A 19,182-nucleotide genomic window follows, 5' to 3' on the forward strand; every position below is an offset into this window, starting at 1 on the left:
ATATCCCACCCCTATGTGAACTTGTCCAAAAGATGATTTTTTTTTCTTAAGCCAGAAACAAGAGAATGGCCAATGAATAATTTCTTCCCACATCTCCCCCTGCCCCTCATCTGACAAACTCACATGTGTAAAGAGCATCTCTAAATACCTGTTGGGAATTCAGCAAGACATGAGGTAATGTCCTTAATAGAAGGATGATGCCTGATGGGACTAAGCAGCCTGAAACAATGTTTGTGGTGCTTTGTAGCTGTAAGTGTTCTCATTCTTCTGCCTGGGGACAGGTTCTGAAGTCTCCTGTGCCATGCATGCCTGAATGCAGCTCCTCAATTCACTGTCACCTGTGTGGTCACTGCATGCTACAACCATGATTGTTCTCAATTTCCTGTAGGAGAGTGCCTTTGATTACTGCTCCCCAGCATCTCTGAGGCATAGAAAATGTCATGGTAGCACAAGAACCCCTGTGGATTTTAGAGCTTTTGAAGTCTCCACTTGCACAGAAGCTACTTGGCGTCATCTGTAGCTGGCAGTTTCCATCTGCTCTCCCTACCGTGCTTGTGTTGAAATACTAAAGAAAGCAGGATATTAGATCTATGAGGAGATACTGAGAAAAACAAATATCAGAAAAACAAGCAAGCAGAAATGTCTAATTATGGGGGATATGGAGCAGCAGTGCATATAAAGAAGATATCCATGAAAGTAAGAAACAAATTGACTGTAAGTAGATTTATTTTGAGGGGATGATATGCATGAAGCGAAAAAATGCCATTGGTAATTTTTCATACATGAATGTGAAGGAGGAAAATGTACATACAATATCAAAACACAGTACACTAGTGAATTTGACATAACTGATACCAGGTCTTCATATATGAAGTGACGGCAAAATACCCTTTAGCTTCAAGAGGACAAGCTTCCACTCGGTCACAACGAAAATCAGTTCTTGAAGTGATGGAAGCATATTGCTCAACAAGAACACTGGCATATCTTGTATGTGGAAGGAAAGGAAAGCAAAATTCAAATCTGCATATAAGAATTTTTACAAGGAGCTAGGTTTAATACGATATCATCTTTACCTGTAGTGAAAGCCATATGGAGGCAGATGTATGATAATATGTGTTCCCACTATTTGTCATTACAGGATTGGTAGAGACTAATTGAATTGATATTCACCATCCTTTCCTAATCCTTATCTATGTAACTATTCTATCTTTGAGTTATTACTTAATGAATTAAGAATTGTAGGGCTTTAGAAGAATCCCCAGAAATATTGCTGAAGCGCCAAGAGAGCAAGGGCAAAATTAAATTTTTGCTTTAAGGGCTCTAGGATTGTCCTGGGAGCTCAGAGAAGGTAACGCTAATGGATAGGATAGTTTTAAAGGAAGAAGAAAAAAAAGCTTACTTGTTTTTAGATCCTTTGGTAGTGGACAAGTCATTTAATCTATACCTAACCTGCGTTTCTCCAATATAAAATGAAAACAGACTCTTCCTACTTGTAAAATACAATCCAGTAATGAGTGTGAGGCATCTGGGTATTAGTTTGTTAAAAGGTAAAGGTCTATTTGAATGTGATTAATACTTCTAACAACCTTAATGTGTTGTATATAAGCCATGTAAGCAACTAGGTGGGCATATAATTCATCAGGCATGGTGGTCTTTGCTATCCTAGAGTAGCTTGGTATAGATTTTTAGAGATATTAGATCATTCATATTCCTTACTCTAAGAATAAATGGTAACATTTATCATAGACTTCCCATTTTTCTTTTGTAAATCTTTCAATACGATTGGGTAACACTTGGAAAGCTAACAATTGCAAATCCGAGATATTGTTTGAATTGTAGAGGTATTTTGCACTGCCCTGATCAAATTAACAAATACCGTCAATAGACTTACACGACACATAAATGTTATGTATGTTCAAGGAGCATTCATTTAGAAAATATTTGAGATAAGAATGTATCATTCACTCATAGAAAAAATCAGTGTTGAGTTGAATTTCAGTCAAGGCTGTGAAAATATTTGATATCCTTTTGAAACAAGAAATTGTGCCATCACTGAAGTCTTGCAAGGTTGTGCATAGACAGGAAACAGCATATTAACGTGAAATTTCCATCTTTGTCATGCTTAAATGGAGTAGATCTGAAGCCAGTTCGTTCAACAAAACAGCAATTTGGAACTACTTTACAGAGCTCACTTGAGGCAACGTGCTCTTGCTAGTTCACTTTAAATATGGATTATGGAGACTACTGAAGATTTTTTCATATTTAAATTACCACTAGTTTTATTTTCTTACATTTTAGCTGGTTGACTAGAGAAATAAATTTTTTCTGACTGTCTTCTGGCTTATACAAAATATAGTTAATTAAGACATGCTATACTTTCTCCCCAGAGTCAAAGTATAATGTTCAGCTGGCCGACTTGCATGAATAATCCATCACTGTGAATCATTAATTTAGAAGACAAGCTATGGTAATTGATGTCTTTATGCAAGCTATGGAAATGCTTAGGGAAATCACTTATTTTTCTTGTTGGTACATTTTTAAATTTGTTTTAGAATATTTCTAGGCCTGAGTAGCGTTGGGCTGTAGCCTCTGAAACAGATTCACCTGAGATTAACTGTTTCTGTGGGAATGTGATCTCTTTCTTGTTTTTGAGTAAAAATCTGAATATTTTTATTCTGAAAAACTATTAAAATCGTAAGACTTAACCTTGAGCCGATCTTGTGCATATATACTGGATGAACCTCTGTTTAAGTTTTGAAAGTTTCTGGTAAAAAGGCCTGGCATAGTGATATTAGCAGTAGCCTTTTTGTGGTAAAAATCCTGACATTATTATATCTGGTAGTGCAAACAGGGATTGCAAGCACTAGTACATGCCGTGTAAATTGGTATTTAGACCTTCCTATATTCTGATATGTTGATAGCATGTTTCTGCATCAAACTAAGCATATCAAAGGCTGATGATATGTACATTTTATTGGAAGGCTTACACTTGAAGATAATTCATAAAGCACACAATTCATAAAGTTTGCTTATATGTTAAGTTGTACTGTAACCATCATGTCTGTATGGCAACAAAAGTTACCAATATTGTTTCCTTTTCACCCATAATTGAAATTTTAGGGTTTGCTAGCCTACAGCTATACATAACAATTTACACTTATTTTGTCTGTTTTCAAAACAAGGAAGATGCAGCTAGGTCGGTATTTGAATGGGAGCCGACAGCTTGGTGGTATTTCGGTAGCAGTTCAGAAGCGGAATGTCAATAACCTGTAACAGGCATCAGGTTGTTGAGGTAAAAACACCAAGTGGCAATGGTTTTTGTATTATTACAGATCAAGGTAGTTTCAGCATTTTTTTTCTTTTATTGCCGGTCTCTTATGTTTGAAAATAAGATGTCTATTCTATCTCTAAATTCCTCCTGTATCAGCAACAAAAGATGTCTGTCTTCAGTTTGAGTCTTTCAGCTTTGTACATTGTTTTGCAGTTGCAGAAAGGTTATGTATTCCTCCTCAGATAGACTTTACATTTTTCATTACATAAAAAAAAATTTATGAAGTTATGAAAGGTTTTTAATGCGTGCACGCAGATTTCATATATGCAAAATAGGATAGAATTGAAGTCTTTCAATTGACTTTAATGGGTCTTGGACTATAAGTACATAGTACTGTGATGTTTTCTATTCCATAGAGGAAACTTCCTAAATTCTTCTTGTGTGTTCATTAACTGAAATGCAAAGTGGACCATTTCTGCATATAGTATTTAAGGTGTAACGATTCTGAAAACAAGCAGGCATACTTTTTTTGGGTTCTTGTTTTACCCTGGAATATTTACCTCCCATTGAGGCACCAAAATAGAGGCTTGTTATCTCATGTGCTTGGCTCCTCCTGTTTGTTCTTAGCTGAGCCCTGGTGTGCCGTACTCTCAGAAATCCAACCCTGAATTTTGACATGATATATCGGAACAAAAAGAGAACATGTTCACAATAAACTGGCATTTGAGCTAAGTTTAAGTAGGCTTTGCCGTTTTGGTTCAATTTCATAATGTATAGAGAAGTATCATATTGCTGATAGCTTCAGTTATTGAAAAATGGTAATCACAACTTTTATAAAGTGAGATAAATCATGTTTATTAATGCTTCCTGTGGACATAGTGACCTGGCCCTGGGACATTAAATGCATAATTGGGTTGTTTAATTAACTTTTTTCCCCCTATGGATTGAGTGGCTGAACACGCATAATTTTCTGAGTAGCTCCAAAATACTATTGTAATATTAGTTCAAGCCAAGGGAAAAAAAATTGTAGTTTTTCAGGCCTTTAAAAGCGAAGATGCATAGTGAACAGAACTTGGTTCCTAATGGGGTTTATATGCCAGCCATAAAACTCACAGAAGAGTGACGACTACTGTGTTTCTGTACCTGATGCAGAAGAGAGATTTGAACCTTACTTGCCTGCTTTGCCAAAGAATTCCAAAACCATTGAACCAGAAGAGATTTTGAGCTGGACCTTTCTTGGTTTTCCCTTAACAGTTGTTTCATCTTGTGTAGAACATAGATCCGGGAACAGGTTTATATAGTCTTTTTCTCTGGCCTTCCCTCTCATGCATCTTCCATGCGAGATCACTATTCATTAGGTAGATGAAGTCCTTTTCAGCACTGTTTTTCAGTATTTAAGAGGTACATAGTTTTATGGTTCTTAAAATGGAGCCATAGAATGTATATGGGTGGGGATGTACGTGTGTGTTTGTGTACATGTACGTGTCTGTATATGTATCTTTTTCAGAACATGGAGGATGGAGAAAATGTGTGCTGTATATGAGGAACTTTGAAACTCACTCCTCTAGTTCATCCACTTTCCCAAGTCACAGTCAACTGTCTCTTTACTCCTGACATGGTTGTCTAACCTTCTTAAAGGGATCTAGTGGATATGGGTAGATCTAGAGACCTCCCCAGGCAACCTAATCCAGAGCTTCGTTGTCTTTGCCAGCGAAATGCTATTGTTGAAGTCCAGCCTGACGTTTTGTTACTACAATTTGAGACTCTTCTTGTCCCATCCACTACGTGCGCACAATCAGAATAATATTTTAATTCCTTTTTTTTCCTTCTCCCTCCATGATTGATATCAAAGATACTGGAATAAAACATCCTCAAACTGGCAAAATTTGAGCTTTTAAATCCATGTTACTTTCATACTTGGTTACCTCAGCTGGCATCATTGTTAGTCCAATTAAAAAAATAAGCACCAGTCTTAAAGAATTCATAGCTAGACTGGTATCATAATCAAGCTTAGGAGAAAGTTACTTAGACATAGAAAATAATTCTGGTTTTTGAAAGGCGCTGCTTGAGAAGATAACCTTTTATTTCGCAGTAACCAGCTTGACCTCTTTGACAATTCATTAGCAATATCATAAAGCAAATGCAGTATCTGAGACATCCACAGTTTGATCAGGACATTACAGGGAAAAATTTCGAGTATGCATTCCTGGATAAAGTGATCTCAGCAATTGTTAGAGGGAGTGGTGAGTTGCTGATGTCAAATAGCAGGTGGACATGGTTGCAGTTCCCTTCCTGAATCAATTCAGCAAAAAGACAGTGGTGAGACCTACAAAAATCTGAACAGCTTGAGGACTTTGAGGTAGTTAGTGCTCTAATTTTGTAATGTCGTGGTCTGACTCTTTCTATGTTAACAGGTTAAACTAGTAGAACCTTTAAAACAATTACAAGGAAATGTTTGTTTAATAAGGCCACGGTAAAGATTTTTTTTCCTAATGCAGACTCACTGAATGGGAGTGCAAGCAGTGTTTGAGGTTAGGGATCAGGTGTGGCCATTCAGGCTTGTAATTACAGCTGTGGTAAGTATGTTTTCAAGTCTTGCTGTACTAAGAGTTTTCTTAATCCATATTTTTACTAGGCCTTTCACTGCCCCTCCTAGTACATCCTAACAATTCCTGAAACCCCATGAATCATGGGAAAACAAAATGTTAGGCTGTTAATTTCTGGCTATATAGAGGCATAAATTTAAGTCTTACCTAGGTAAGTGCACAATCATGTTTGACATCATTATTATTGTATTTAGTAGCTGCAGTAAGCGTGCAAATATTACAACTCTATATGCAGTGAAGACTGGATTGTTTAAAGTCTAGCTTTTTAATTTAGCATTGGGGAAAAAATGTGTAGGGAACTTCTATTATTATTAATAGGCTCGGTTACTGCAGACTTTGGGAGCTAGAAAAGACGTGTCCTGTTTAAGGTTTGATGTTTGCTGCAATTAGCTTCCCTATATTTTTACGAAACAAGTGTGAAGCTGATGTCTCAGCTGATTACTGTTTGCTCTTTAAGCCATGCAGAAATCCATGCCATTGAATGTCAAACAGGATTGGACACCTGATACAGTTGAGCTGCTTTCACCTGTACACAGGTAGTTTACTGCTTACAACAACAAATCTTTGAGCATTATTCTTCACTTAGAGAGCCTTTATCATCTGCCTTGGATGACTTTGAAGAAAGAAGAAATAAACTTGAAAAGAATTTTAGGTGGATAACTTCATACTGTAAGTAATGTTACCCCTTTAAATTCTACCACCATGCCTACTTTTCTCCCTCTAAGAGGTGGGCTAGCCATGATTTTAAACAGTATCTCATGTATCACAATGATAAGCTTGATCTGATGATCAGACAGAGGTGGCTGAGGTAATACGATCTAGTTTCCACAAGGTGTACAGTTGATCTCTGTGTGCTCCTTCAAGGATTAACAGATTCTTTGTGTGATTAGAGATGAGCTTTTGCTCATTTACACATTGGGGTGTATTTGGATCCAATAGAATAACTGTTCTGTGGTGAATAACTAAAAAAAATGTGCACACTTTGGGCAATACTTTGCATACAGCTGCACCAACTCCAGGAGGTCTGTATGAGGCAACGCATTCTGGTTGATTGTTGGCTAATGAGTTTGCTGCTGAGATATATTGATTGAAAATTAAAATATCTTTTCTGCTGTGGCTGTGTTAATGAAACTGGTTGGTAAAAACTGGGTCTAAATTCCTTGCTTTGAGGTACAGCTTGCCTATTTAATAACTTAATTTTGACGTAAAAATCATAACCTGTGGAAAGCTTGAAAATTGGGATCTTATATACAGGCACAAGAATTCAGGTTAGCCTATTTAGTCTTCAAAGCCACGCTAATTAAAAAGATTAACCTAATTTTTAATAAGAATGTGTATATTACCCACCAATGTAAAATATTAGACGCGCATGAATCATAGCATATAATACAAAAAATGGGAGTAGTAGTCTAGTCTCTCTAACAAAAGGTAGAATTAATATTAACCTTGCCATAGGAAATCCTAGAGGAAACACCTAAGACTTGCTGGAAAATATGTAGTCTATTTTTGGGAGGGGGAGACAATGAGTTTTCAACCCTCATTTTTCATTCTGGGGGTTGGAAATGACTTGATTACTTTCTGTAAAGTGTTGGAGTTTTCAAATTATAAAAGCCTATTTAAAAAAAACACCCAAAACCAAACCCACAAAAACCCAAAACCAACGAACGAAACAAAAAAACCCCAAACACCCTCTATAAAATATACCATGAACATGTTTATATAGCCCCAGGGAGATTGTATAGATGTGAGCCAGTGAACAGCAGAAGTGGACCGTTTCTTCAGTAGTTCATGATTGCTTTTGTTCATGGGAATTGCTTTAGCATTTAGAATCAGATCTAACATGATACAAACTTCTCTGTGTGGGAGAATAAGCAAGGTTAAGACAAATTCAGCTCCCTGCATGTGTTGTTTAAATGGCTCATCATCAAGAGGATACTTGGAACAGCATCGGTTCTCATAAACACAAACCAATGAGGCTTGAACAGTGATCCACAGAAGTGCACTTCAAGGCCAGATTCCACCTTCCAGGCACAGCTTGAATACTGGAGTCTAAACTGAGCTGTTTTGTCCATGGTGAGCCAAGAAGGATATATGAAAAGCTATAGGTCTCCAAAGCTATACCCTTTATCTCCAAGGATAAACAAAACTATTAGAACAAAAATGTGAACATTTTCTTCTCCCCCCCCCCCCCCCCCCCCCCCCCCCCCCCCCGTAAAATGAGCCTTGTTTTTTGCCTCTGACTGAAGAAACTATATTTCTTTGGTTGCTGCATATCTTCTGTTGTGGATAAGATACCTGCAGAGCAGGGACTGATTTCTTTTTCCTCTCCATCTTTCTGTTTCCAGCTTTCCCATTTATCCCCTGAAACTGCTGCTGTTCCAAATATTCTCTCTGAACAATTTCAGTAACACATGCAGGGTGCAGAGTTTGCTTCTTGTCTTCATACCTTGCCAGCTCACGCAGTTTGAACAGTATGAGGCTACTACTGTTTCCTTTTTTTTTCTTCTCCCCACTTAAGCTGGTAAGTTCATGGATGCTTATGAGGAAGCAAGAGGGAGGAAGGACTTGAATGATGATGTGGAGAAAAAAGTGAGGATTTTAGTGGATTTTGTCCACTATGCCACACTAGCTGTTTTATCTTCCTGTCCAGACACTATGTGAGTTGATCAGTTGTAAGTTGATGAGTTGGAATTGGGCAGATGCCCCGGTTACTTTCCTTTTTTTTTTCTTTTTTTTTTTTTTAAGATATTTGCGGACTTGCTCTCAAATGGAAGCAATATAAAATTGGATTTCTGGAGTTGAAGAAATCCTGGAGATGAGAGACAAATGAAAATATTTGCAAATATGAGAAAGCTATTAGCAGAGCAGATAGCAATGATGCTAAAGGCTAAGAGGCAAGAATTGGAATTGGCCTTAGGGCAGGAGGAAGGAGAAGTTTAATTTTCTTCTCCACGTGGTCTTTCCATGCTTTCCACTCCTTTGGGAAGATCAGTGAATCAGCATCCTTCACATCAAAAAGAGATTCTTATTATATGCCTTGTTTGGAGTTTTCCACTGTGTGAAAGAGTGACAAATCCTGCTACTAGCTGAATTTTGCATCCAGATTATTCTGTAGTTTTTAGAAAAAAAGTCTCTGTTTTGTAACAGATGTTATGCTGTTATCTTAGATAAATGTTTGAAGTGGTGACGCTTACATAGAAGTGCTAAATTTTTCTCTCAGTGTTACTGGTTTTGATGAAATGTACTTGTTCATTGACTCCATTTTGCTGGTTCAGAAGTAAACACCCTCCGAGTGACTCTTTCTCATCCTTTTGTCTCTGAAGTTTTTGTGCAACACCAGCTTTACAGGCTGTTTTCATTTTGATTTTTTTGTATCAACCGTGGCTCTGTTGGTCAGGCTCAGCACACTTGCCAAAACAGCTCTTTCAACTGGCTTTAAAAACAGACTTTCATAGGTCCTGTCCAGCTTCAGCTGCTGTGCCAGGACAGCTCTATTAACTGTGGATGATAATGGCCTGACCACCTCTGCCAGCACGGTCCCCTGGCTGTCTCCAGAGCAGCTGCCAGCATGGAAGGTGCCAGGGCTGCCGGGGTGGCTGGGGGAGCTCTGCTGGCGTGCCGCTGGGCTCCAGAGTGAGCGTGGGCCAGCGTTTAATACCGGTCTGTTGCTGGCTGTCAGGACTGTGGCTGTCATGACAGTCTGCCTGATATATGCAGTTGCTTCTGAGAGTAATTGTAGCTGGCTGGAAGCTCACCAGCGGCTGCTGCGATCTTGCAATCTTCTGTACAGAAATGGACTATGAAGCTGAGAAGCATTAGGGAAACAATGTCCGTGCATTATAAATAACAGTCCTTGTAATGATGAATTGCTGTTTGTAATTATCAGGGTATAACATCTACTTTTAATGCTAGGTTAATTATTTTTTTTTTTCTAAAGCAATCTGTATATCTTATTACTGTACTGTAAGAAACTAATTCTGATCTAAGTAGTGTTAACATAAGTGAATAATAACTCTTCTGCCAATAGTGACATTACCTAAATGTAAATGGAGCCCAATGTTGATTGTAAGTCTGAAGCCAATATTGTTTTGTAGGAAAGCAAACCATTTTGCATATCACACTTGCATTCAGTTTATGAAGTGATAGACTCCTTTTCTGAAGTGCTGATACATTTTAATTAACTTTCTTCATCTTCTTGACATAGTTATATCCACAGCCTGATCTTTTTTCTTCTGAAGTCCTTGTGAAGGAAGCTGAACAATGTATTGAAGAATTAACTTCTGCTTTGAACTTTTTGAAACAGTTTCACAGCTAATATATACCTTGTCTGTTTAGTTACTTTGGGATGATTAAAGACTATCATTCTTCATTGCATTTTGTTAGACATTTAAAAATTTTCCTGAGTCAAAATGCATTCGGCAAGTCTTCTCCAAAGAGACGCAATTTTAAGGGACTTTTGATGCAGTATTCCCTATTCCTGTGAATCATTGAATAGTGAAGGGCTCCTGTTCTGTTTTTCTTTATCCCTAAGTAGTTGTGTCCTTCAGTCCTCCAACTTTTGAAGGTTTAAAATTGGCTGTGAGAGCTTGTATAATGCCAGGCAAAGTATATGGTCTAATGTAACATATCTCAAGTGACTTTATGCATAAATATGGAGTTGCAAGAAAAAGTGTATGGCACTTGAAACATTGTATTCCAAACTCACTTGCTGTAAATGCTTTCACAAAATGTATTATTAATTTTTTTTGGTTCTGCTGAAACTGTAATATCATAATGCATTACAGCAATGTCTGTGACATAAGTGACAGCTTTCATCGCTTATAAAACTACACTCCAGTACATGCAGTAACATCGCCTTTAGACTTAAACTGCAGTGATTGCATCTGGCAGTTGCATATGGTGAAACTTTGCCACTGCCCTTTTAATTAAATTATAGTTGGGAGCTTGCTTCTGGGAGCTTGCTGATCAACTGAATTTCACAGTGAAGTAACAGAAGTGTGACTTATTGTAAGTAAGGGAATTTGCAGTACATGCAAGAGCAGGCAAGAAGTTGTTCTTGTATCTAAAATAACTGATTGCAGTGTGCCATCTCTGCTGCTTCTGAGAGAAAACAACTACTAAAGAATGAGATCACACCTTTCCTCTCCATTCCTTTCCCAAACCACCCTAAGGAAATGTGAGGAAGGAAAAATAATGCTACTGTCTCATTTGGGGTATCTTCCCTAAATGGTTGCACTGTGAGTGGAGTATTATGTTGGCCTTTTCATTCTATATTGGGTTTGCATGGCAAGGTTTTGGTAGCAGGGGGCTACAGGGGTGGCTTCTGTGAAACGCTGCTAGAAGCTTCCCTTATGTCCGATAGAGCCAATGCCAGCTGGCTCCAAGACGGACCTGCTGCTGGCCAAGGCTGAGCCCATCAGTGAATGGTGGTAGTGCCTCTGTGATAACATATTTAAGAACGGGAAAAGAACCTGCTCAACTGCAGCCAGAGGAGTGAGAAGATGAGGAACAACTCCGCAGACACCAAGGTCAGTGAGGAAGGAGAGGGAGGAGGTGCTCCAGGCACCAGAGCAGAGATTCCCCTGCAGCCCCTGGTGCAGACCATGGTGAGGCAGGCTGTCCCCCTGCAGCCCATGGAGGTCCACGGTGGAGCAGATATCCACCTGCAGACCATGGAGGACCCCATGCCAGAGCAGGTGGATGCCTGAAGGAGGCTGTGATGCCATGGGAAGCTCACACTGGAGCAGGCTCCTGGCAGGACCTGTGGACCCGTGGAGAGAGGAGCCCACGCTGGAGCAGGTTTGCTGGCAGGACTTGTGACCCCATGGGGGACCCATGCTGGAGCAGTCTGTTCCTGAGGGACTGCACCCCGTGGAAGGGACCCACGCTGGAGCAGTTCGTGAAGAACTGCAGCCCGTAGGAAGGACTCACGTTGGAGCAGTTCATGGAGGACCCTCTCCCGTGGGAGGGACCCCACGCTGGAGCTGGGGAAGAGTGTGAGGAGTCCTCCCCTGAGGAGGAAGGAGCGGCAGAAACAACGTGTGATGAACTGACCGCAACCCCCATTCCCCGTCCCCCTGTGCTGCTGGGGGGGAGGAGGGAGAGAAAATCAGGAGTGAAGTTAAGCCTGGGAAGAAGGGAGGGGTGGGGGGAAGGTGTTTTTAAGATTTGGTTGTATTTCTCATTATCCTACTCCAACTTGGTTGGTAATAAATTAAACTAATTTCTCCAAGTTGAGTCTGTTTTGCCCATGACAGTAATTGCTGAGTGATCTCTCCCTGTCCTTATCTTGACCCATGAGCCTTTTGTTATACTTTTCTCTCCCCTGTTCAGCTGAGGAGGGGAGTGATACAGCAGCTTTGGTGGGCACCTGGCATCCAGCCAGGGTCAAACCACCACGCATTCAAAAGAAAAAAAAATAAAAAAAAAAAAAAATAGAACTTGTCAAAATTGGTTCTTTAGAGCCTCTAAGACCAATTTCACATCCTATGTCTAGGCATTGTCCCTCCTTCCATAGTAAAATCAGTCCTAAGAGGAGGTTCCCACTGCTGGGCTCTCAGGTCGAAGGTAAGGCAACTTTGAGGCACCCATATGGACCTTTCTGTTTGTGTCTTGCTCTGTTCTTGTGGGAAATCCAGCCATTTCACGTCTGAATAGGAGAGGATGCCCCACATTTTAAACTTACTGCAAAATGTAAAACAAAGAAAAAGCTGAGATTCAGTCACTCTTTTGATGGTATATTAAGTTTTAATTTGTTAGTCAAATAGTATACACAGAAAGCTGTCTAATATCAAAACAAGCATAACTGATGCTTCTGAAATGGAACACACTGATTCTTTCAGCCAGCTCTACTCTTGTCAATAGTGAATAGAGTTCAACATCATCACCACAAGACCAATGTGTGTGGGAGTGATCTCGTTCAGAGTGGTGTACAGGACTGGCAACCCTTACTGAAACAGAAATATAATATATGTTTAAAAAAAAAAAATCTGTGCCTGATTAAGCTGCTTCTATGGGACTTGACAGGTAGACACCCCCCACTACCCCCCCCCCCCCCCCCAATCTGTTGAAAGCAGATCCAATGTCATATTTCAGTCTCTAGCCTTGGAGCTCTCCCCATGCAGGCTTTGTGACTTTCTCAGAAGGGCTACATGCATAGCCCCAATTCTGAGCCTTCAAAATCCCCAAATTTTCTAATACTTCAAATTTTCTCCTTCACAGAGCTTGTTTGGTTTGTGTTTTCTTATTTATAGCTTTTAGTTTGTGGGGCACATTGTAGCTGTCACAAATAAAAGCACTCTGCCAAACAATTTCTAAAATTTATTTTTCTTCTAGACAGAAGAAACAAACAGAGAAATTGTATGTGGATCCTCACAATTGCAGGCCTTATAGTAGTAGTTTTTGAAATAAGACCACCTTTTCTTAATTGTCTAGACATGGATTTAGATGTTTGCTTTAGGCTATTCAAATTTAAGTATTTTGGACATGGCTTCTCAGCATCTCTTTTTATTTTTTAATTGGAGCTGAGGGATTATGCTTGAGGAAGCTCAATTAAGACAACTTTGGCTTGCATAATTGCCTCAGCAGGTTAGTGACTCAGTGCCAAGCTCCATGAAAGTTTAAAAACATTTGGGATTTAATGGTAGAAATTGTCAATATGAAAGTTTTCAGTGTACCGTTTTCCTTTCAGGTTTTCTAGAAGCTGCTGGTGTTATAGGGTCATTTAAAAAAATAGAAATAAAGAATCCTGAGGGGCATGCCTTGCTGTGTGTTGGAGAGCGAGGTTTTAGTATGGTCCAAACACTTTTTGTAGAATGACTCTTCTTTGTCTTAGTCGCTATATACTAGAGGTTTAAATACCCCAGTATTTGATATATTGCTATTGTGCTGCTTTCTGATGAAATTAACCTCAAGGTTTCCTGCTCCAGAAGGCAGTGACTCCATAATTGACAGATGGTGATAAAATCCCATAACTTTATTACTAATGTTTGTGCAGATTGAAATATGGATGTCGTTGCACATCTCTGAAACAAACAGTCAAACAAGCTTAATGATTCTAGATGTGTCTGTAGAATCTGTTTGACAAGGTCACATGCTCATATAAGCTAAGGATAAACTTTTTTTAGGGATAAACATTTTTTGCAACACAGAAAATGTAAATACATACCCTAATATGAAGGAGTTGACTTGCTGGCTAAATGTAACACGTCATAGCTAGCATTTATGTGCCTGCCTGGTATTGAGAGGCATGTATAATTGCGCATGATTGCCACCACTTCCAATAACCAAACTACTTCTGATAACCAAAGTACTTTGTAGATACCTTCATGTACTGCTTGCGCTGTCCACAGTAGCTGTAACTTAAAATGTTTTATGGACATCTAGTTATTCCCCCACTTCCTTGGGTATATTGTCCAGGCTATAAGCAATAATACCTCATGAATTGCATATCTGTTGCTCTGAGAACTGGTACTTTCGTTTACCTACTATCACCTTCAGACAGGCTCTCCTGTATCTCAACTCCATGTGTAAGCATGCTCTAGGGGATTGTTTAAGTAGACCCTTATAGCACTTGGTAGGACGTAGATTTCCCATTTAGATGGTTGATTACAGCGGTTAGCCCTTGCACTTCTGTCCGCTGTTTACCTGCCTGCTTTCACTTGTTATGTAAAAGAAATGATTTTTCAGGTTAAGTCAACTCAAGTCAGGTTATAGCGTCGTTTCACAGTACACGGTCTGTCAGTCCCGGTGCTGGAGGGAGAGAGCAGCTGAATGAAATGGGAGGAAAAGGACAATGAACAAAGTAAGCAGCTGATGGGGGGAAGTGCCGCATTACTTCTGTAGGATTTTCTAGAGGTAAAACCACAGCGTTCCAGGTGTGAGAACAGTAATGTTAGCTGGAGATGCAATTTTTTGCCAATCTTTAAATAAATAGAAATCTGAAAGGTTGGATTCCTGGGCAAAGCAGAAGGGACTGAAGAAACGATTCTTACATTGTTCTGCAGTACAAACTGATCGAGCGGATTTGTAAGAATCTTGAGATTTGTGGTAGCAGCCACGTTCCCCCGTTGTTGCAGGGCAGCATGCCCGAGGCAAGCCTAACCCAGTCCAGGAGCTGGTCCTGATGGCCGTGTACCTCCTTTGCACATCCTTCAGGGTAGCCATGACAACCACCGCCTGGTCCTGGTGAACAGCTAAGGATCTTGTTAACTGCTCAGTGCATCTCCTCGGCTCAACTGGTGTTCACTGGTTTCTTTCTGGAGGGAGAGTTGTGTTGATTTTTCTAAATGATTATTACTAGTTATGCAGTCCCTCCCTCTTTGATACTGTATTGTTTGATAAGGTTGCCAACAAGAAATCATCTAGAGTAAAGGTGCCTGCGGCAATTGTCATGCTTACTAACTGGCAAAGCAGTAGTGGCCGAACTTCACCAAACTTGTCCATCCTTTCATAATTAATCTGTCACAAACATGATACGATTGTGGTTGGGTTTGAGGGGAAGGAGGCAGCAGCCAGCTCCTACCTAGATAGATAGTGGTTTTTTTCCTCTGACCAGCAGGGCTTGTTCCCTAAGTAAATTCATCTCTTGCTTTATAAAATTGTTTTGCCAGACTTCTGTCTGTTCCTGCAGATGCTCTTCTTTCCAGGAGAGAATGTAATCAATCCTGATACTGCACTTGCTTTTCTCCTCAAGCTTTTCTTTTATACACTGATCAGAAGGAATCAGCAGTTTTTCTTGTTTGTGCTTCCCACACCTTTGGTGTTTAGCTTGCATGTAGCCAAGAGTAATCTGTAAGGCAACTAATCTTAGTTTAGTTTCTGTGTGCTGAGGAACTAAGGCAATATATCAGAGTTTTATTTTGTAGGTTTTTTAAAGCCATAAATGAGTTTCTTTGTAAAGCCCACAGTCTGTAAAGGTGTAAAAGACAAGGAAATTATAACCCCTTTTTTCAACCTGTCTGGCATGCACAAGGTACTAGAATTCAACCCTTAATTGAATTTTTGGCACCTTCCTACATTGAGTCCAATTTTTACTGTTTCAAAATTCATGGTACTTCATGTCTGTGAACTCAGTTCGAGTTTGTTGATATGATCTCTCTCAAAATATCTTGGCTTGCAGAGGATGCTTGCCCCTTTTGCATTTTTCTGAAAGCATATGTAATCAACTGAATAGTTCAGAGTTTGTGGGTGTGAGGGGGCGAAGTTGTTCTACTTCCTCTTAGTCATTCCAGCCTTATGCTTGGGGAAAGGCAAGAGCTATAGTTAATCAGTCCTCTATTCTAGCTGATGAAGCTTTTTCTTCAAGCATTATTAGAACTGGTGGTCCTTCTGCCTGTGTACAGGAGTACATCTGTGCTGGCCACAGGGCAAACGAACAGGAATGCTGCCTTTACACTGAGCTGGTTGTGACCTGTTGTGGAAATGTGATAGGCTGAATTTCGGGACTGATGAAATCTTTACAGAAAGTGTCTGAAATTTTGAATGAAAACGTTTCCCAGGAATTGAACTAGCCATGACCTCAATGGAAGTAACTACTGAACAATGTGTATCTGGAATCTCTTTTTTATTATTTTAAGTAATATGTGAGGGAAATGACAAAAAATAAGAAAAATCAGATAGAGAGAAGTGCCTTCATTTAAGATGGCTCCAGGAAACTTAAACCCTGTACAGAACAGTGTCCAAAAGCGAAAGAAGCCCTCAGACAAAACAGGCATGTCTCTGTACCCAGAGCAGAAACACCAGAAGAATCATGTAGGAATGTCAAACTGAGGGGAGTTGGTGTTCAAGTACAGAAGTATATGTATGTTAGGGAAGCCCATTTACATTGAAGTTGTGGTAAAAGCCGCCAAGTACCACCTGCACAGGTACAACTGTGCAATAATGTCTCATCTGGAGGTACAGGTGTGGCTCGGGTTTCTGAAGCGATACTGCATTGCTTAGTGTTCTGTTGCTGCTTTTTTCCCTGAGAGCAGTTGCAAGCAAGAGCAAAACTAATACTCTAACAAACCTCTGTAGCTAGCGATGATTTGTGATCACAGTTGTTTTTCAAGAAGAGGCTATTGCAAGGAGAGTATTTGTCTATTTGCACTGATTGCCTGGTAGGAGAGAGTGGTGTTCATGCATCAATTAAGATAAAATAAAACAAAATTTAGATTCTGTCTGAGACTGGCCCTCAAACGAGAAATTCATATCTTTGGTCTTTACATCTGTATGATTGAGGAGTGAAAGTAATTTTAACAGCTTTTTTTCATTCATATAGGTAGCCAATAAATGCGAAATGCATGCAGTAACATTTGAAACTGATGGTTCTTGATTTTTAAACATTATTCAATGTGGACTTTGACTCCTTTTCAGCTGATGCAGTATTAACTAACTAGATTTCACTGATGCAGAACAGCAATGACAGACTGTACTGCTGATGACTCTGAGGAAGAGCCTAAAAAGACTGACAAAAAGTTTGATGATACTCATGGGAATTGTTTAACTTCCTGGACATACATTACATAATGTTCAGCTTCATTTCCTTCACTAAAAGTATGTTTGTGAATAGGGTACAGTCAATTTAAAAATGCTCTCCATACTGCTGTGGAAACAAAACAGAGTGCCCTCGACTCTTACTGAAGAGAGATACTGAGAACATGCTGCACCATAATAAGTGCTCAGCTGTTTGTTGGATCAAGACCTGCTGCATGAAGAGGCATGAGGAAGCATAAAACCAAAAGTAATATAGCCTAAAGTGCGGCAGAATCAGAGAAGCAGTAACTGTTATGACTGGAATGATAATTAAGAGCTGGATTCCCAGTTGTCAGTAGAACAGTGTACACTTGTACCAGAAGTGCAAGAAGAAGTGAACTGAAGAAATTACCCCAGACATCTCGGATTAGACCGATAAGATTAGACCATTGTCACATTGGTTGGCAAGGCTTGATCAGATGTCTGTTCTGTTTCACAGCCTTCTCCCCACTGACCATCTCTCACAGATCTTCAGTTTGCTTTAAAACATCTTCCCTTATGTTGTACTCTTATCCATACATTGCGAGAAGGTTATATTTTCACAAATATCTTGAGAGCACTGCCAGCAAAAGAGCTGGTTGCATCCTCTGCCTATACCTGGGTGCTCATTCCCACCTCCCTGGCTCTCTTCCTTTTCCCTGGACATGTGTATGGGGAAATTCACTGTGAATTCTATTAGAAAACCTCTCTAGACTAAGAGTGATGTGGAAGGGGAAGCAGGGGGAAATCTAAAGTGTTTGGCTTTAGTTTGTTCGTACTGGGAAATTCAGTTCTGCACAGCTTAACCTCTTGCATTGCCATCAATGGGATTTAAGCATGTATTTAAAAACTAAGTTTAAGTTTGGTACTTGTCTTGTAAGAGCATTTCAGTATAAATCTTATTTGTCCCCATCTATGTATTTATTCTATTTTCTGTCCAACTAAATAATTAAAAATTAATAACTTGATTATTTTACATGAGGAGCTTTTCAGGAGTGGTCAGGAAGAAAGATGACTTTGATTTGTATATAATTTTTTTTTTAGCATTGTTGGATACCAAATATTTTAATAACATTCAAATAGTCTAACCTACATGTTAAGCACTTCATTAAGATGTTTAAATTTCCCCTCTCCCTCCCCCCTGCAGTTATTTAAGCCTGTCTGGCAATAGCACATATGACAAAGATCAGTGATGGAGTACTGAATAGCTGCCTCTGCAACTAAAAGGCTGGGGAAATTTCCTTTTTTAAAATTGAAGATTATCTTACATCTGTTGTAACCTTGTCAGGTCTCAAAGTGAGCTCAAACAGTTCTTAATACAGGCGGGGAAAGCTTAGCTATCCGTATAATTGCATCTGGATTGAGAAACACAACTTGTTTGCTTTGATTAGGATGTGAGATTCCCCAAATTTGCAGGCCAGTTTAAAAGCCACGGTGATGCTTTGGGTTCATCCTCAACAAAAGAAAGGTGGGCTTCTGCTTATCTATTTTTTTGAGTACCATTTTTGACACTGCTATAGACCTCCTGCGTGGTGTAAGTTTGTAAGCCTTTCTCTCCTTGTACAGCTTTTAGGATGAGAGACTAGTACCTGGGCTCAGACTATCACAGCGATGTGCTGAATGAAGTCGTTTATTACGTAACATTAGGAGAGATGTGTGCTGCTGTTTTTTTAAATTAAGAAATCTAGAATGCCCAGAATCATGAAGAAAACTGAGAAATCCAGTTATTTTCTATAACAGAAACCTTAGTATCCTCAAGTCAATAATTAATAAATGGACAGGCTAAAAAAAAAATTAACTGCTATTAAGAAA

The sequence above is a fragment of the Mycteria americana genome, chromosome 7 (assembly GCF_035582795.1).
Source record: "Mycteria americana isolate JAX WOST 10 ecotype Jacksonville Zoo and Gardens chromosome 7, USCA_MyAme_1.0, whole genome shotgun sequence".
Taxonomy (NCBI): domain Eukaryota; kingdom Metazoa; phylum Chordata; class Aves; order Ciconiiformes; family Ciconiidae; genus Mycteria; species Mycteria americana.